Raw genomic sequence first — 14,923 nt, forward strand, 5'->3', positions numbered from 1 at the left:
CACTGCGGGCACTGGCACCGTCCGCATCTGAAATGGAATCCGAAAGCGAAAGGCAAAATTCAAAAACCGAAGTTCTTTTAAAGGCTTTTAAAGCTCCCCACAGAACTGTGATGCATGACACTGGAAAAAGCTAGAGAGAGTTTTTTGGGTCTGGTGCTGGCCAAAGAGACGCAGGGGATTGTAAACTAAGAAAGCATTTTTTTGTTTCCGGTTCCTCCTGCGTTTGGAGAAGCAGGACCTTGCACATTCCTTGTACATAAACAAGATTGCACCAAAGAAAATATCAGATCCCATCATCAATTTCTACCCCCAACTGGAACATCCCCAGGGCCCTAAACTTTGACTAGCTGCTTGGGTCTGAAAGGGGCAACAATACATAAGCTTGCTTTGGGTGCTCCCTAGCTGCAGGCCTTCCCTCCTGTGGGGCCCTCTGATACCTAAACACACTCAAGCTGCTGAGGTTTTCAGGCTCAGGAGTGGCAGAATCAGGAAACGCTTCCCCGGCTGCTTTTGTAACTGATGACCTGGAAATGGAATGCTCTCGAAATCTGCTATCCCATTAGTTATTTCTCGTGATTGTTTCCTTCACTGCACTGTTCCTATCTGTGAGTAAGTGTGCACTAACTCTGGGTGAATGAATGGGTAATTTAAAAAAAAAAAAAATCTTCCCTCATCTCCATATTTTAGGTAGAAAATTGACATTGTACTCAGTTTATTTTTTTGAACTAAGGCTTCAGTGCTTCCTAATTTTAAAGAAAGTGGAGTATTTATCAAACTTTTGGATAGTAGAATTTTATTCCTTCTGTCTTTCGGAAGATGGGAGCTAGATCATAACTTGTCATAACAGTGTGCTAGATTCATGGTGCTTCCCTAGAATTGTTCATAGAAAACATGCTTCCTTCCAAATGAGTGCTACGTTTGTGAAGTCTGGAGGGAACAAGCTGTTCATTTTTTATTATAACTCACTTTAACCCCTATGTAAGTGATAAATATTATTATAGTCTACACGTGTTCACACACTCTGGTTCTGTTCCTATTGATTACACATAATTTGACAGGAGAAAATAGCTTATCTCTGTCTTACTGGATTAACATATTGTAGCCATGTCAGTCCCAGAATATTAGAGATACAAGGTTGGTGAAGTAATATCTTTTACTGGACCTACTTCTGTTGGTGAGAGAGAGCTTTCAAGCTACACAGAGCTCTTCTTCAGGTCTGGGAAATTAATCAGAATGTCACTGCTAAATACAAGGTGGAACAGATTGTTTAGCATAAGTAAATAACATATTTCAAGGGACCATTCAAGGTGAAGTGGCCTGTTTACACCCTTCCAGTCATAGGAAGGAAAGGAGGGGGAGGGAAATGGGGGCGGGGGAAGAGAACAGTGTTAGTGGTTTACAGATTGTTGTAATAAGCCATAAATCCAGTGTCTCTCTTCAGTCAATGAGTTTTAGTGTCTAGCAAAGTTATAAGCTCCCAGGTTCGTCTTTTGAAAGAGTTATGGGGGTTTCCTTTGACAGTGAGGACCGATCGGTCAGCTATAGAGTGAGCGTTTTGTGAAAAGTGTTCACCCAGAGGTGATGTGGCATTTTGGTCTTTTATCATTTTCCTATGTGAGTTCACTGGAGAGCGTAGTGATTGTCTGGTTTCACCCACATAGTTGCTATATTGGGGCATTTAGTGCACTGGATGAGGTACACCACATGTTGTGATAGGCATGTGTAGGACCTATGGATCTTGAAAGGTTTTTTGTGGAGGTTCTTGATCATTATAGCAGCAGAGATACATCTGCAGGTTTTGAATCAGTTGTTCTGGCAGGGTCTGGTGTCGCTTTGAGTTGGCGTCTCCTGGTCTGTGGAGAACTTGCTTCTGATGATTGGAGAGGTTGGGGGATTGTTTGAAGGCCAGAAGACAGAGTTCAAGAAACATGTCTTTCAGGATGTGGTCCCCATCAAGTATGGGTTGTAGATACCCCATGTGGGTTCTAGTGTGGGGTGGTAGGTGACAACTAGGGGTGTGCATTTGGAGGGGGTTTTATTTCTGAATTGTAACAGGTTCTCTCAGGGTATTTGGGTGACCCATTCCAACAACACATCTTTACAACAATCTACAAACCCCTTCCCCCCCCAGCTGCTTATACCCCCATGTTTACTTTCCTCCATATGACTGGAGAGGTGTTAACAAACCACTTCACCTTGAATGGTCCCTTGAAATATTTGTTAACTACTTATGCTAAACTCTGTGTTCCACCTTGTATTTAGCAGTGACACTCTAATTAATTTCCAAGATCTGAAGAAGAACTCTGTGTAAACTTGAAAGCGTGTCTCTCTCACCAACAGAAATAGGTCCAATAAAAGATATTACCTCACCCACCTTGTCTGTCTAGTTGGATGAACAACTTTCTTCAGTCTTCCTCCTCCCTCCCCTCTTTCGTGTATGAGTGTGTGTTTGATTCAGTTGAACTTAAGCTTAAGAAGCAACAAGTGCTATTGCTTGATATGCAGTAGTAATCCTTTTATAGTTATAATAAACTACCATGAAATGTCAAGGAAAAACAAAAACATTAAAGGTTAAGATTCTATCAAAAATATTTAACATCCAGAATATTTTTCTGTAACTTTAAGGTGAAATTAATCATTATTAACGACTAATATGGGCTTTCTTTTCTAAACGACACTAAAGTTTTTAGGGGCCTGATCCAAAACCTATTAAAGTCAATGGATATACTCTGACTTCAAACCTTGGGTTTCTCTAACAATTGCCGCTGGGAGGTGCGATTCCCAGCACAGGTAGACAGACTCATGCTAGCATTGCTGGAGCTAGTTCACTAAAAATAGCAGTGTGGACATTGTGTGGACATGGGCAGCAGCTCGGGCTAGCCATCTGAGCTTGAGACCCAGGAGATTGGGCAGGCTTGGACGTGGGCAGCTAGCCTGAGCTGCCGCCTACACCGCAATGTCCATGCTGCTATTTTTAGTGTACCATCTTGAGCAAAGCTAGCATGAGTCTGTCTATCTGCACTGGGACTCACACCTCCCAGCTGCAGTGTAGACGTACCCTCAAAGATCAGGTTAACAACAAGGAGTCTGGTGGCACCTTAAAGACTTTTAAAGCTCCCCCCAGAATGGTGATGCATGACACTGGAAAAAGCTAAAGAAAGTTTTTCGGGTCTGGTGCTGGCTAAAGAAACGCATGGGATTGTAAACTAAGAAAGCGTTTTTTTGTTTCCGGTTCTTCCTGCGTTTGGAGAAGCAGGACCTTGCACATTCCTTGTAGATAAACAAGATTGCACCAAAGAAAATATCAGATCCAATCATCAATTTCTACCCCCAACTGGAACAGCCCCAGGGCCCTAAACTTTGACTGTCTGAAAGGGGCAACAATACATAAGCTTGCTTTGGGTGATCACCCTTCATTAGATTGTAGATGAGTTTCTAGGGCTGTTTGCATTGCTAATTTCTCTGACCCTTTTATTTTATTAATTATTATGACAGTCAAAGACCATTATTTAACCAGGGAGACTACACACATGGAGCCCAATCCAAATTCCACTGAAATCAATGGGAAAACTCCAGTGGGACTTGCATCTGAAGAAGTGAGGGTTTTTTACCCATGAAAAGCTTATGCCCAAATAAATCTGTTAGTCTTTAAGGTGCCACCAGACTCCTTGTTGTTTTTGTGGATACAGACTAACACGGCTACCCCCGATACTTGAAGATCAGGTTGGAATCCTAATGTGGAGAGCAGAGTAACCTAAATCTACTTTAGGATTGTGGGAATCTTACAGCTTCCCCTGAAGTATCTGGACACTGTCAAAGACAGGACACTGGACTAGATGGACCTGGGGGAGGGGGTGATCCAGTCTGGCAATTCCTACATTCTTATGTTCCTATTGTCATGAGTTTTGTATGAAAGCGGAGTGCCCCAAGGGTCGGTCCTGGGGCCAGTTTTGTTTAATATCTCTATTAATGATCTGGAGGATGGTATGGACTGCACTCTCAGCAAGTTTGCAGATGACAATAAACTGGGAGGCGTGGTAGATACGCTGGAGGGTAGGAATCAGATACAGAGGGACCTAGACAAATTAGAGGATTGGGCCAAAAAAAAAACCTGATGAGGTTCAACAAGGACAAGTGCAGAGTCCTGCACTTAGGACGGAAGAATCCGATGCACTGCTACAGATTAGGGACCGAATGGCTAGGTAGCAGTTCTGCAGAAAAGGACCTAGGGGTCACAGTGGACGAGAAGCTGGATATGAGTCAACAGTGTGCTCTTGTTGCCAAGAAGGCTAACGGCATTTTGGGCTGTATAAGTAGGGGCATTGCCAGCAGATTGAGGAATCGTGATCATTCCCCTTTATTTGACATTGGTGAGGCCTCATCTGGAATACTGTGTCCAGTTTTGGGCCCCACACTACAAGAAGGATGTGGAACAATTGGAAAGAGTCCAGCGGAGGGCAACAAAAATGATTAGGGGTCTGGAGCACATGACTTATGAGGAGAGGCTGAGGGAACTGGGATTGTTTAGTCTCCAGAAGAGAAGAATGAGGGGGGATTTGATAGCTGCTTTCAACTACCTGAAGGGAGGTTCCAAAGAGGATGGAGCTCAGCTGTTCTCAGTGGTGGCAGATGACAGAACAAGGAGCAATGGTCTCAAGTTGCAGTGGGGGAGGTCTAGGTTGGATATTAGGACACACTATTTCACTAGGAGGGTGGTGAAGCACTGGAATGCGTTACCTAGGGAGGTGGTGGAATCTCCTTCCTTGGAGGTTTTTAAGGCCCGGCTTGACAAAGCCCTGGCTGGGATGATTTAGTTGGGAATTGGTCCTGCTTTGAGCAGGGGGTTGGACTAGATGACCTCCTGAGGTCCCTTCCAACCCTGATATTCTATGATTCTATGATTCTATGATGAAAGGAACTAATCATGTTGTGAAGCTGGTGAAAATCCAATGCTGAACAGAACTGTTGTATGTATCTTGCTAAGGCTGAAGAAAAGACACATCAACATTTAGACTTAAAAGTGGAGAACGGGAAAAGAAAAACAAATGAAAGAAAAAAAAACCAAGGGAGGCAAATGGTTTTTGCCACTTAGCTTCTGCATATAAAGTCGGTCATTTTGACCTATAAGACCCTAAATCAATTGAGGCTGGGGAGCCTCAATAGAAATGGCAGGGAGCTGTCAGCAGGGCATGTCTGCTGAGGTCTCCTCCCTTTGAGAATTTGCTCCCCCAAATCTTGATATAAAATAGCCCATATTGGTTGAGCTTCAGGATGTATTGCAAGTCCCATCTATTTTCCTGGGCTTCTGGAAGGGTTGGAGTATAAAATGAGGGCTGTAGGATTTTAGGTGGAAGTGGGTATTGGCTTGTTTTGTTATTACTTGATTACATCTAGATATTTTTTTTTGTATTGTATAACTGTATGTGATTAAGTGTTGGCATGGTGCCTAGAGAGCTTGGGAAAGAGGTTTCCTTCTTTGTTTCAGTTTAGAATTGAAATAAATAAACTTTGAACAATAAATGTAGCCCACTTCAGCTCAGCTCTGTGTTGGCCATTTTCAGAATTCTGCCATCTTTTTAAGGAAACTCTACCAAATCTTTATTATAGACACACTACAGTTCATCTCTGAATTGTTTCTGCAGATTTCCTACTGGAGAGGCTAATGCAGTCATAAGGAGCAATATAGGAATTCAGAAATTCTTCTCCTTGGGCTGCTACCTTGACCTGGTGGAGAAGCTTGTGTATACTTAAGGCCCTAAGAGTAATGCCGTTGGGAGTCCTGTACTCCTGGTAGGGTCACCCATGGCAGTAAGGTCGAAGGCAAGGTACCATACAAAGTGCAACCCAACACAACCCAGTATAAGACCTCAACGGCAGAACAGGCGGATGAACCAGGATCACCTCTCAATGGCTGTGAAGGCAGACGATGGCTGCAACAGAGGAGAAACCCCTGGTTGTCTTGGACCTCTTTTCCACCGGACACAGATGCCTCTTTCACCAAGATTTGTGTGACTGCTGGTGCTCACCAGCTCCTCCACATTAAACTACTTACATGCAGGCTTCTTTCACAGGAAGAACTCCCCCTACCCCCATAAAAGTCATGCGGCGATGGGTGAGTGGCAACAGGTGACAAGGGACAGGTGAAGTGATCACCAGGAGTCACTAGTGACAGACCCACACGCAGGCACTGACCGTGAGCTGGTTGCCATGTGCCCCTGGATTGGGATTGGGGGGGCATTTTCAGCAGCAGTGTTCATGACTGACCAGGCCTTTTTAGGAACCCCTCTGCTCCCTCCATATGGGGAAGGGGCTAGAAAAGGTGCCCCAAACATAGGCTATACCACAATACCTGACTGGATAACCATGTCCAGGGGCTCCTCGCTGCTAGTCCAGGCCAGTGACAGATTAAGGCAGGGGCCCCAGTCAGTTGGGGGGCCCCTTGGAAAAATGCACGCCCAAGCCCCAGAAAAAGTCCTAGGGTGGAAGTCCCAACTGGGTCACCCCGAACCCTGGCAGGAGCCCTGAGGAAAGAAGCCCTGAGCCTGGGCACCCCGAGCCCAGGCTGCAGCTGCGGGGCTGAAGCCTCGAGCCCAGACTGGCCTGAGCCCTGGCTGGGGGGAGGAACCCCCAAGCTGCTCTGGTGGGAGGATGGGGTCTGAGGGGGGTCGGTGTGGAAGCCCCGAGCCCAGGCTGCCCCAGCAGCGGGGGAGGTGCGGAAATCCCAAACCTAGCCAGTGTAGTGCGAGAAACTGCTACCTGTAAGAATTTGATACCTGTAGTAGTTACTCATACGTAAGGGATTGTAAAAAAACTGCTATCGGATGTAGCAAATTCCTACAGACAGCAGTTTCAGTTTCTTATATTACACTTCCAGGAGCGGAAGCCCCCAACCCCGGCTGCTGGGGAGGAAGCCCAGAGCCACGGCAGGAGCCACGGTGGAGATGGGCGAAGTTCCGAGCCCAGGCTGCCCAGGCTGGAGCAGCAGGAGGTACCCTGAGCTCTGGCTGGAGCAACAGGGAGCAGAAGCCCCAGCCTGGGCTGCTGCAAGCCCTGGCTGGAGTGTGGGGGAGGCCCCAAGCCCGGTCTGCCCCAGTTGCAGCTGCCGGGAGCAGAAGCCCCCAGCCCAGCAGGAGCTGCTGGGAGAGGAATGGGAAGCCAGGAGCTTGGCGCCCAGAGCTGCAGCAGGAACTGCGTGGGGGTGGGGGGGGGAGCGAGAAGAGCCCAGCTCCCAGGCTGCTGCAGCACTGTGCTGCCTCTGGAGGTGGGTCTGATCTCCCCACCAAGAGCAGCCATGCAGGGGAAGGACAAGTCCTGTCCCTTCCCAGCGTGCCTGGACTAGCAGCTAGGAGCCCCAGGCTCCCAGCAGCAGGGGAGATCACATTTCACGGGGGAGGGCTGATTTCACGGTCCATGACATGTTTTTCACAGCCATGAGATTGGTAGGGCCCTAGTCATGTTCATCAGGATTGCTCGTGAACATAGAAAGCAATCCAAATCAATACAATACAACATCCAACGACTTCAATCCTCAGTGCACCAAGAGAACTTCCAAATACTCCTCAGTGAAAAACTGGCCATGGAAATGACAACACAAGTGTTGAAGAAGACTAGGAAGCCCTAAAACAGACCATCCATGAGGCTTGCGAGAAATCCATCGGCCTTCCTACCCGCCGCCATCAGGACAGGTTTGACAACAACAACAACATTGAGATTACAACCCTTTTGGATCAGAAGAGAAAAGGTTTCTGTGACTGGCAAAACCAAGCACTATCAGGTCAGAAGCAGAGCTCTTTCCATCAGCTCAAAGCTGAAGTTCAAAGGAGGATCTGAGAAATCAAAAACAAATGGTGGGAGAACAAAGCAAAATAAATCCAAACATTCGCTGACAGACATGATATGCAGAGCTTTTTTTGTGAGACAAAGACCCTGTATGGACCTAGGTTATATGGCCTCACACCTCTGAGAATTGAAGATGGTAGTAGCCTTCTTAAAGATAACGAATCCATCACAGAGCGCTGGAAGGAACACAACCAAAAGCTTCTAAATCGAGAATCGACTGACTGACGACATCATCGATTCCATCCCTCAGAACTCAATCTGGGAAACTCTTGCCAATCCACCAACACTTGAGGAGGTCTGCAAAGCAATTAAACAAATGAAGAACAATAAAGCACCAGTCCTGATGGCATACCAGCTGAAATAATGAAAGTAAGGGGAGAAACACTAACAAGCCTAATTTGCTGTGCCTCAAAATCTGGCGCACCAAAGAAATCTCTGCTGACTTATGTAATGCTACCATTGTTACCATTTTCAACAAGGGAGACAGGCCAACAGTGGCAAATATCAAGGCATTGCCCTCCTCTCCATCGCTGGGAAGATTCTTGCTAGAATCTTACTGAATCGCCTGCTCCATCTTGCAGAGGAAGTTCTTCCAGAGTCCCAGTGCAGCTTCAGACCATCATGAGGCACCAGTGCCATGATTTTCACAGCCAGGCAGATCCAGGAAAAATGTCAAGAACAACACCAGGAGCTGTATATGGCTTTTATTGATCTGAGCAAAGCTTTCAACTCTGCCAGCTATGAGGCTCTGTGGAAAATCATGTCAAAGTTTGGCTGCCCAAGCAAATTTATCACTATTGTAAGATTCCTCCATGACCAGATGACTGTGTCCATCCTATGCAGTGGCTCTACCTCTGAGTCTTTTGTCACCCGAACTGGCGTAAAACAATGTTGTGTACTGGCACCCACCCTTTTCTCCATCTTCTTAGCAGCTATGAAAACATTAACCCAAGCCCATCTACCACAGGGCATTGGCATCCAATATCTGACTGACGGCAACCTCTTCAACCTTTCTCGTCTCCGTGCCAGAACTAAAGAAATATCGCCAAAAATAACCGAACTCCAATATGCAGATGATTGTGCTGTTGTTGCACACTCAAAGGAGGACCTACAAACAGCCCTTAATTGCTTCTCATAAGCTTACAAAAGCCTAGGGCTAACTCTGAACATTGGCACTGTATTTGTGAGGCTAAAGTTCTCCACCAGCCAGTCCCCGGCCAATCATCAGACCCAGCAAGGAAGATCTACACTGACAAAGAAGAACTGGAAAATGTAGAATACTTTGCCTATGTTGGCAGCCATCACTCACAGAGGACAGACATAGATGTCGAGATTCAGCACAGAATTCGTTGTGCCAGCTTTGCCTTTGGCAGACTGTCTCACTGGGTGTTCAACAATCATGAGATCAGAACACATACAAGACTTTTAGTTTATAAAGCGGTGGTAATCCCAATTCTCCTCTATGGCTGTGAGACTTGGGCACACCTTGGAAAACACTTGAAAAACCTGGAACGCCAGAACCAGCACTTTCTTTGGAAGAACCTCAACATAAAGTGGGAGGATCGTCGCACTGATGTCAGTGTCCTCACAGAGGCCAACATCTTCAGTGTTGAGGTCCCAATTATCCAGTACCAGCTGAGGTGGAGTGGGCACTGTGTGTGCATGCCTGCTATAAGCTTACCGAAACAACTGCCGTACGCCCAACTCACCAAAGGAGAAAGGAAACAGGTAGGCCAAAAGAAATGCTTTAAAGACACCCTCAAGATAAACATCCTACTGAATTGGACAGACATAGGAAGACATGATCCTTGTTCTAACGAACTTACAATGTAAATAGACAAAGGTACAACAAGCAATGTGATTGCAGTCGTATCTGGCAAGCATCATCTTATTTCCAAGTTTACTTATTTTATTAAATATATTATGAATTCAAACTAGTGAGATAACAGGTGGTAGGGGTAGAACATCAAAAATAAATATACTATATATTGCAACTTAATGACATCATACATTAGGGCACATCACAAATCCACCTTCATTGATTTAGAGCAGTGATTCCCAAACTTTAACAACTCGTGAACCCCTTTCACTAAAATGTCAAGTCTCGTGAACCCCCTCCTAAAAATGAATATTTCCATGGATTTTCTCCCTTACCTCAGCGTAAATTATAAAAGCATTGATCTTGGACATATGAGATTTGTTTTTATGACATGCTTATTACACGCTATTTATTAATTATTATTTATCATTACAGTATTTTTATTACATTATGAAAATGGCAACACTCTTCCAAGATCTCACTTCTGTAGCTTGTATCACTTTTGATTAAGCCTGTTATAAGACAAGGCTCCTATCAGAGGTGCCAGTAGAAAAAAGAGGTGCGGGGGCAAAGCCCCCACGCACCCCAGATCCTGGGGGGGCACTGCCAGAAAAGTGGGGGGGTCCACGGGGGCCACCGGAAAAAAAGGGCAGGGACCCACAGGGAGGCACGCTGACGTGGGGGTCGGCACATGACCCTCATTGCCCCCCCATACTGGTGCCTCTGGCTCCTATGTTTCATCAAGGAGTATCCGATGTGAAACAGCATGAAGGTATTTAAGAAGCCAACTCAAAGAGTTCCTCCTACACAAGCATTTAGGTCTTGAGCAGTCCAGGCAAACAATGCACGTTACAACAAAGCTTAAACTTGTTCTTCATAATAATTTAAAAACAACAGTAGCAACCTATTCAATTTTAAAAACAGCAAAAAATATCCATCTCCCTTTGTATTTCGTAAAAGGAGTCTTGAAGTTTAAATCTCCTCAGCATGATAGATATGCTGGCTTTGATCTGCTTAGCTCTTGGAAGTCCCCAAAGCTCCAGGCTGCTGGCCCGTGCTGCCCAGGGTCCCTATGGACATTTCTGTCCGCCATTAGGGAATTTATTCCCGAGAAACCCCTGTAACATTTCATGAACCCCCAGAGGTTCACGAACCCCAGTTTGGGAACCACTGATTTAGAGTAAAGCATGAATACAAATAATTAAATACTTTATAAGCTAGTTCTTATGGATGATTGTGTACGACACATAATCAGTGATCAGGGATTTATGCAAGATTGGATTTAGTGAAGCATTGCAATGTAGATATCTGTGATACTAAACTTTGATGCTATCTATAGTTGAGGCAGTTGGATCCTTTGAAAACACTCTTAACTCTGGAACAGAAATCTTGGGTTCAAGTGTCACACTGGGGCTTAGATTCAAATGTGCTGACAATGCAGGATAGGGCTGGGATAGTGCTGTTGTGTTAGAGGTGCTGGCCTGCTGAGAAGATGTTAAACAGAGATCCATTCATCCTTGGGCAGTATTTTAAAAGTGTAGTGATAACCCCAGTGTCCAGCTGGCCTGCATTCCCTGGCTCAATAAAACGGGTTCTAATGTCCAGAATTGCATGAGTTATTGGTGGATGCTTAATAGATAGTCTGTGTTCCCGCACAGACATTGTATTACCAGGAATTCCCTTGCTATGTTTAAAGCATTTTGGGAATCTTTGAGTATAATCTGTCCTAGAGAACACTAAATTCTGTTCTCTGCACACACTCTAAAATTCCAGCAAATGGAAAGCCATTTTCCTCTAGCAGCATGATTGGTGTTTCCTGAATTGGGAAATAATGATACTAATTAACATCTTTTTTTCTTTTTCCCACTTTAAAGCATACCCATTAAACACTGAAATGCACAACCGTTATATTTAAACAGGACTCATGCCAGGTTAACCCATAGGCTGTTAATGAAACCACCGTGTGAAGACCCTCCCTAATCTACTCAACCCTCAAGAGATCAAACAGAAAGTTAACAGAGCAGAGTAGGTTAGATGTGATGGATGTGTGTGTGTAAATCACTTCCTCTGAGCTAAACTAAATTGTTCCAATTCACTCACTGGCAACAAACTGCAAAGGTTCTCACAGACGTAAAACACCCCCCCCACACACACTCCCCATTGAGGATTATAGGTTGAGATCCAGAAAACTCCTGGGAAACAAGGTAATATAGTGCCACGGTAAAAAGCAGCAATCCAAATAGGGAATGAGAACACACATGTAAAAGAAATTAACATGGTTCTTGTCTTTTGATATGCATTTTTTTGTCCTTTAGGGACTCCTGCTTGGTATTTAATTTAATGGTTTGCAGGTAGCTTTACTTATGTATTCCAGGAGCAAATAAAACAAACAAACAACAACAACAAAAATTCTGACAAAGGAAGAAAGAATGTCATGGTTCTTTGAGAAGTGACTTGTTAAGCTATGAAATAAAATTCACATGTGAATAATAAAACCATACAAAGAGCATTTCTATAAAATGCCACCACAATTTATAATAGTTTTTGGTGTGTTTTTATTGTTCTGATAAAATGATTTCCTGGAATATGGTGACGTGAAGAGCATTCTTCTTGTGGTTTATTAACATGTCCTTTCAAGTTTGTGGTTTTAAGGTCTAATTCTGTAGTTCTTACAGAGGAAAAATGCATTGACTCCATGATCAGGTAAAGCCCAGAAGACCAGTTCCTTAATTATGACATTTTGTCACATTTAGACAAATTCTGCTCTCAATTACATAATTATAATTTCATTGATGTTAATGAATCACACCAATGAAGCCATGAGCAGAAATTGGTGCAATAATTAAATTACCTCATAATTAAAACCAAATCAAATTTATTTATTTTCTTGGCTATAATTTTCTATTCTTTTCCATTTAAAACTGTTGCTTACATTTCATTTGCTGGATCACAAATTCTGCTCTTTCTTCACCATTGGGGAGCAGATTTTCTCTTCCTGTTATCCCCATCTCATTTCTATTCTGCTTGCTTGAAACCCAAGGGATAGGAGGGCTACATTTTTGGGAGAGGCCCATTTCAATATAGCTGTATGCTTTTCTATACATTTGCCTATGTTTGAAAGTAACTTTTGTTGAGGGCATTGTATTTGTGAGGCTAAAGGAAGTCCCACTTGTCACTTATCCTTTCCTTTTCATAGGCCATACATGTCTGGCCTGACAAAGTACTATGGGTCCCAATCCTGCAATGTGCTGAGCACTTCCTGCAAGGTACTGAACATTCTCAGCTCCGGCTAATGGTCAGTAGGGTTGAGGGTTCTCAGCACTTTTCAGGAGACACTTAGAACCTTACAGGCTAAGGACCCAGTTCTTACTCTTTCATGACTGTTTAGGCACAAAATCCAGTGGGACAAGTATTTTGACTGGATGCTGAGGTAATTGGCAGCAGAACTGTTCTGGAAATGGGTTTCCAGACTAGTCTCTGTAGTTCTAGTTTGCCTCATCTGTGAAAGGAAGGACTGGAAGACTCTCCGGCCCCTTGCCCACTTCCAAAGATTCCCATGGAGCTGCACCCAGTGCTGCACAGAATATGCACACCACATATCTGTTTTTTCCTACAAATCTTATTCCTATATCTCTTGAGCATCAGAACCTCCCTCAGGAATGTACACGCAACACATGCACCTTAATTTGACATTCTCGGGTGCTCATGAATGCGCCGTATCCAAAGTGTAGTCTGTGATTTCTCCAGATAAAACACTATTCCCATGTTTTGTTTCCTACTGCCAGTTCCCATCTGCTGATCTTTCTTCCTCACTGTACACTGGGCACATCACCACCTTCTTTTGAGTTGGTCTCTGTTCTTCTGAATGTTGGCTACAGAAGATAATGAGAGTGTGAAAGGTAGCAGATTTGTATCAGAGTCTAAGTGGACATTTTATTGTGGAAAAGCTAAATCAGAAAATTAGGCTTTGCATTTACACCCTGAGTCTGCAAACACTTACACAAGTGCTTTATTTTAAACACATTAAATCCCAGTGAAGTCAATTAAAGTTAAGCACATGCATGCATAAGTGTTTGCAGGATCATAGTCTTAATTCGGAATGTGGTTAGTTCTGTGATTACTCTTCTCTTTTGTGGGAGTAAATTCCATATTCTAGGTCCAGCTTCTATAGCAGTTGTCTCTGGTGCTCAGGTGGCAGCTTGATATCAATGGAGCCTGAAGTCCACTATTGATCCACTACGAGCAGAGGCAGTGGCAACTCAAGACTCCTTCAATGTGTCTCAACCCTGGCATAAAGGAGCCACCTTTGGAGTATGAGAAGTAGTTTAGTCTTCATGCACATTTAATCGATGCCTTCTCTGCTGAGACTGCCAATAAAAAATGACATTCTTGTCATTTCTCCCTTTTTTGGCTGTGTTCTGAAAAATGTAAATTTCTGAAGAGATTCAAATAACTCCAGGGTTTCTGTTTTATAGAATCATGTCCAAGCTGACAACTTGTGAGCTACATTTTAGCCAAATACCATTTGCAACTGCTGAATTTGGCAACAAAAAGGCTGAAACCTGACTTTATAATGGACCTGCTGACAGATCTTTTACTACAGCAGCATTAGCAAAGGCTGTTATAACAAATGTATGGATGAACACGGTAAATTACAATTCAAAGCCAAGCCATGTCATTTCCTTCCCTATGCTGTAGAAAACATAAGGGTGTCTTTGTGCATGAGACAGTAATTGGCTTGGCTCAGTTTATTGTCCAATTTTTTAATCAAACCCCTCGCTCCAGCTCACTGCTTAGTATTAAAACCAACACTTGCTCCTAGCTTTGAAGATTTCATTCCAGAGGTTCAGACAAGTCAGTCCAGAGTGCTAAACACTTCTCACACTTGATCAACTCGTGCATCTAGATTTTTTTTTTAAAAGTTGAACAATTGTGCAAAATAATGGCTCCTTTTTTAAAAAATATATCTGAAAAAAGAATTTTGTTGAAATGGCTAAGTCTTCAAAAGGCTACTTTGCAAATCAGAAATACACTTAAAAGCTTGTAATCTTTAGCTGGAGGCCAGGCCAAGTATGTTTCTGATTATACTAGTGACCCTCACCCTAAAATCTCTTTGTAGAGTGCCTTTATTCTAGACAACACAGTGACTAGCAAATGATCTAACAGATTTCACAGCACATAAATTAAGACCTAATACATTATTCCAAATTCAGGCTCCCTAATTACAGAATCAGTGAAGCATTCTGTTTATAATTGCAATTATCT

The sequence above is a fragment of the Terrapene carolina genome, unplaced genomic scaffold (genome assembly GCF_002925995.2).
Source record: "Terrapene carolina triunguis isolate 2854851 unplaced genomic scaffold, T_m_triunguis-2.0 Scaffold42, whole genome shotgun sequence".
NCBI lineage: Eukaryota > Metazoa > Chordata > Testudines > Emydidae > Terrapene > Terrapene triunguis.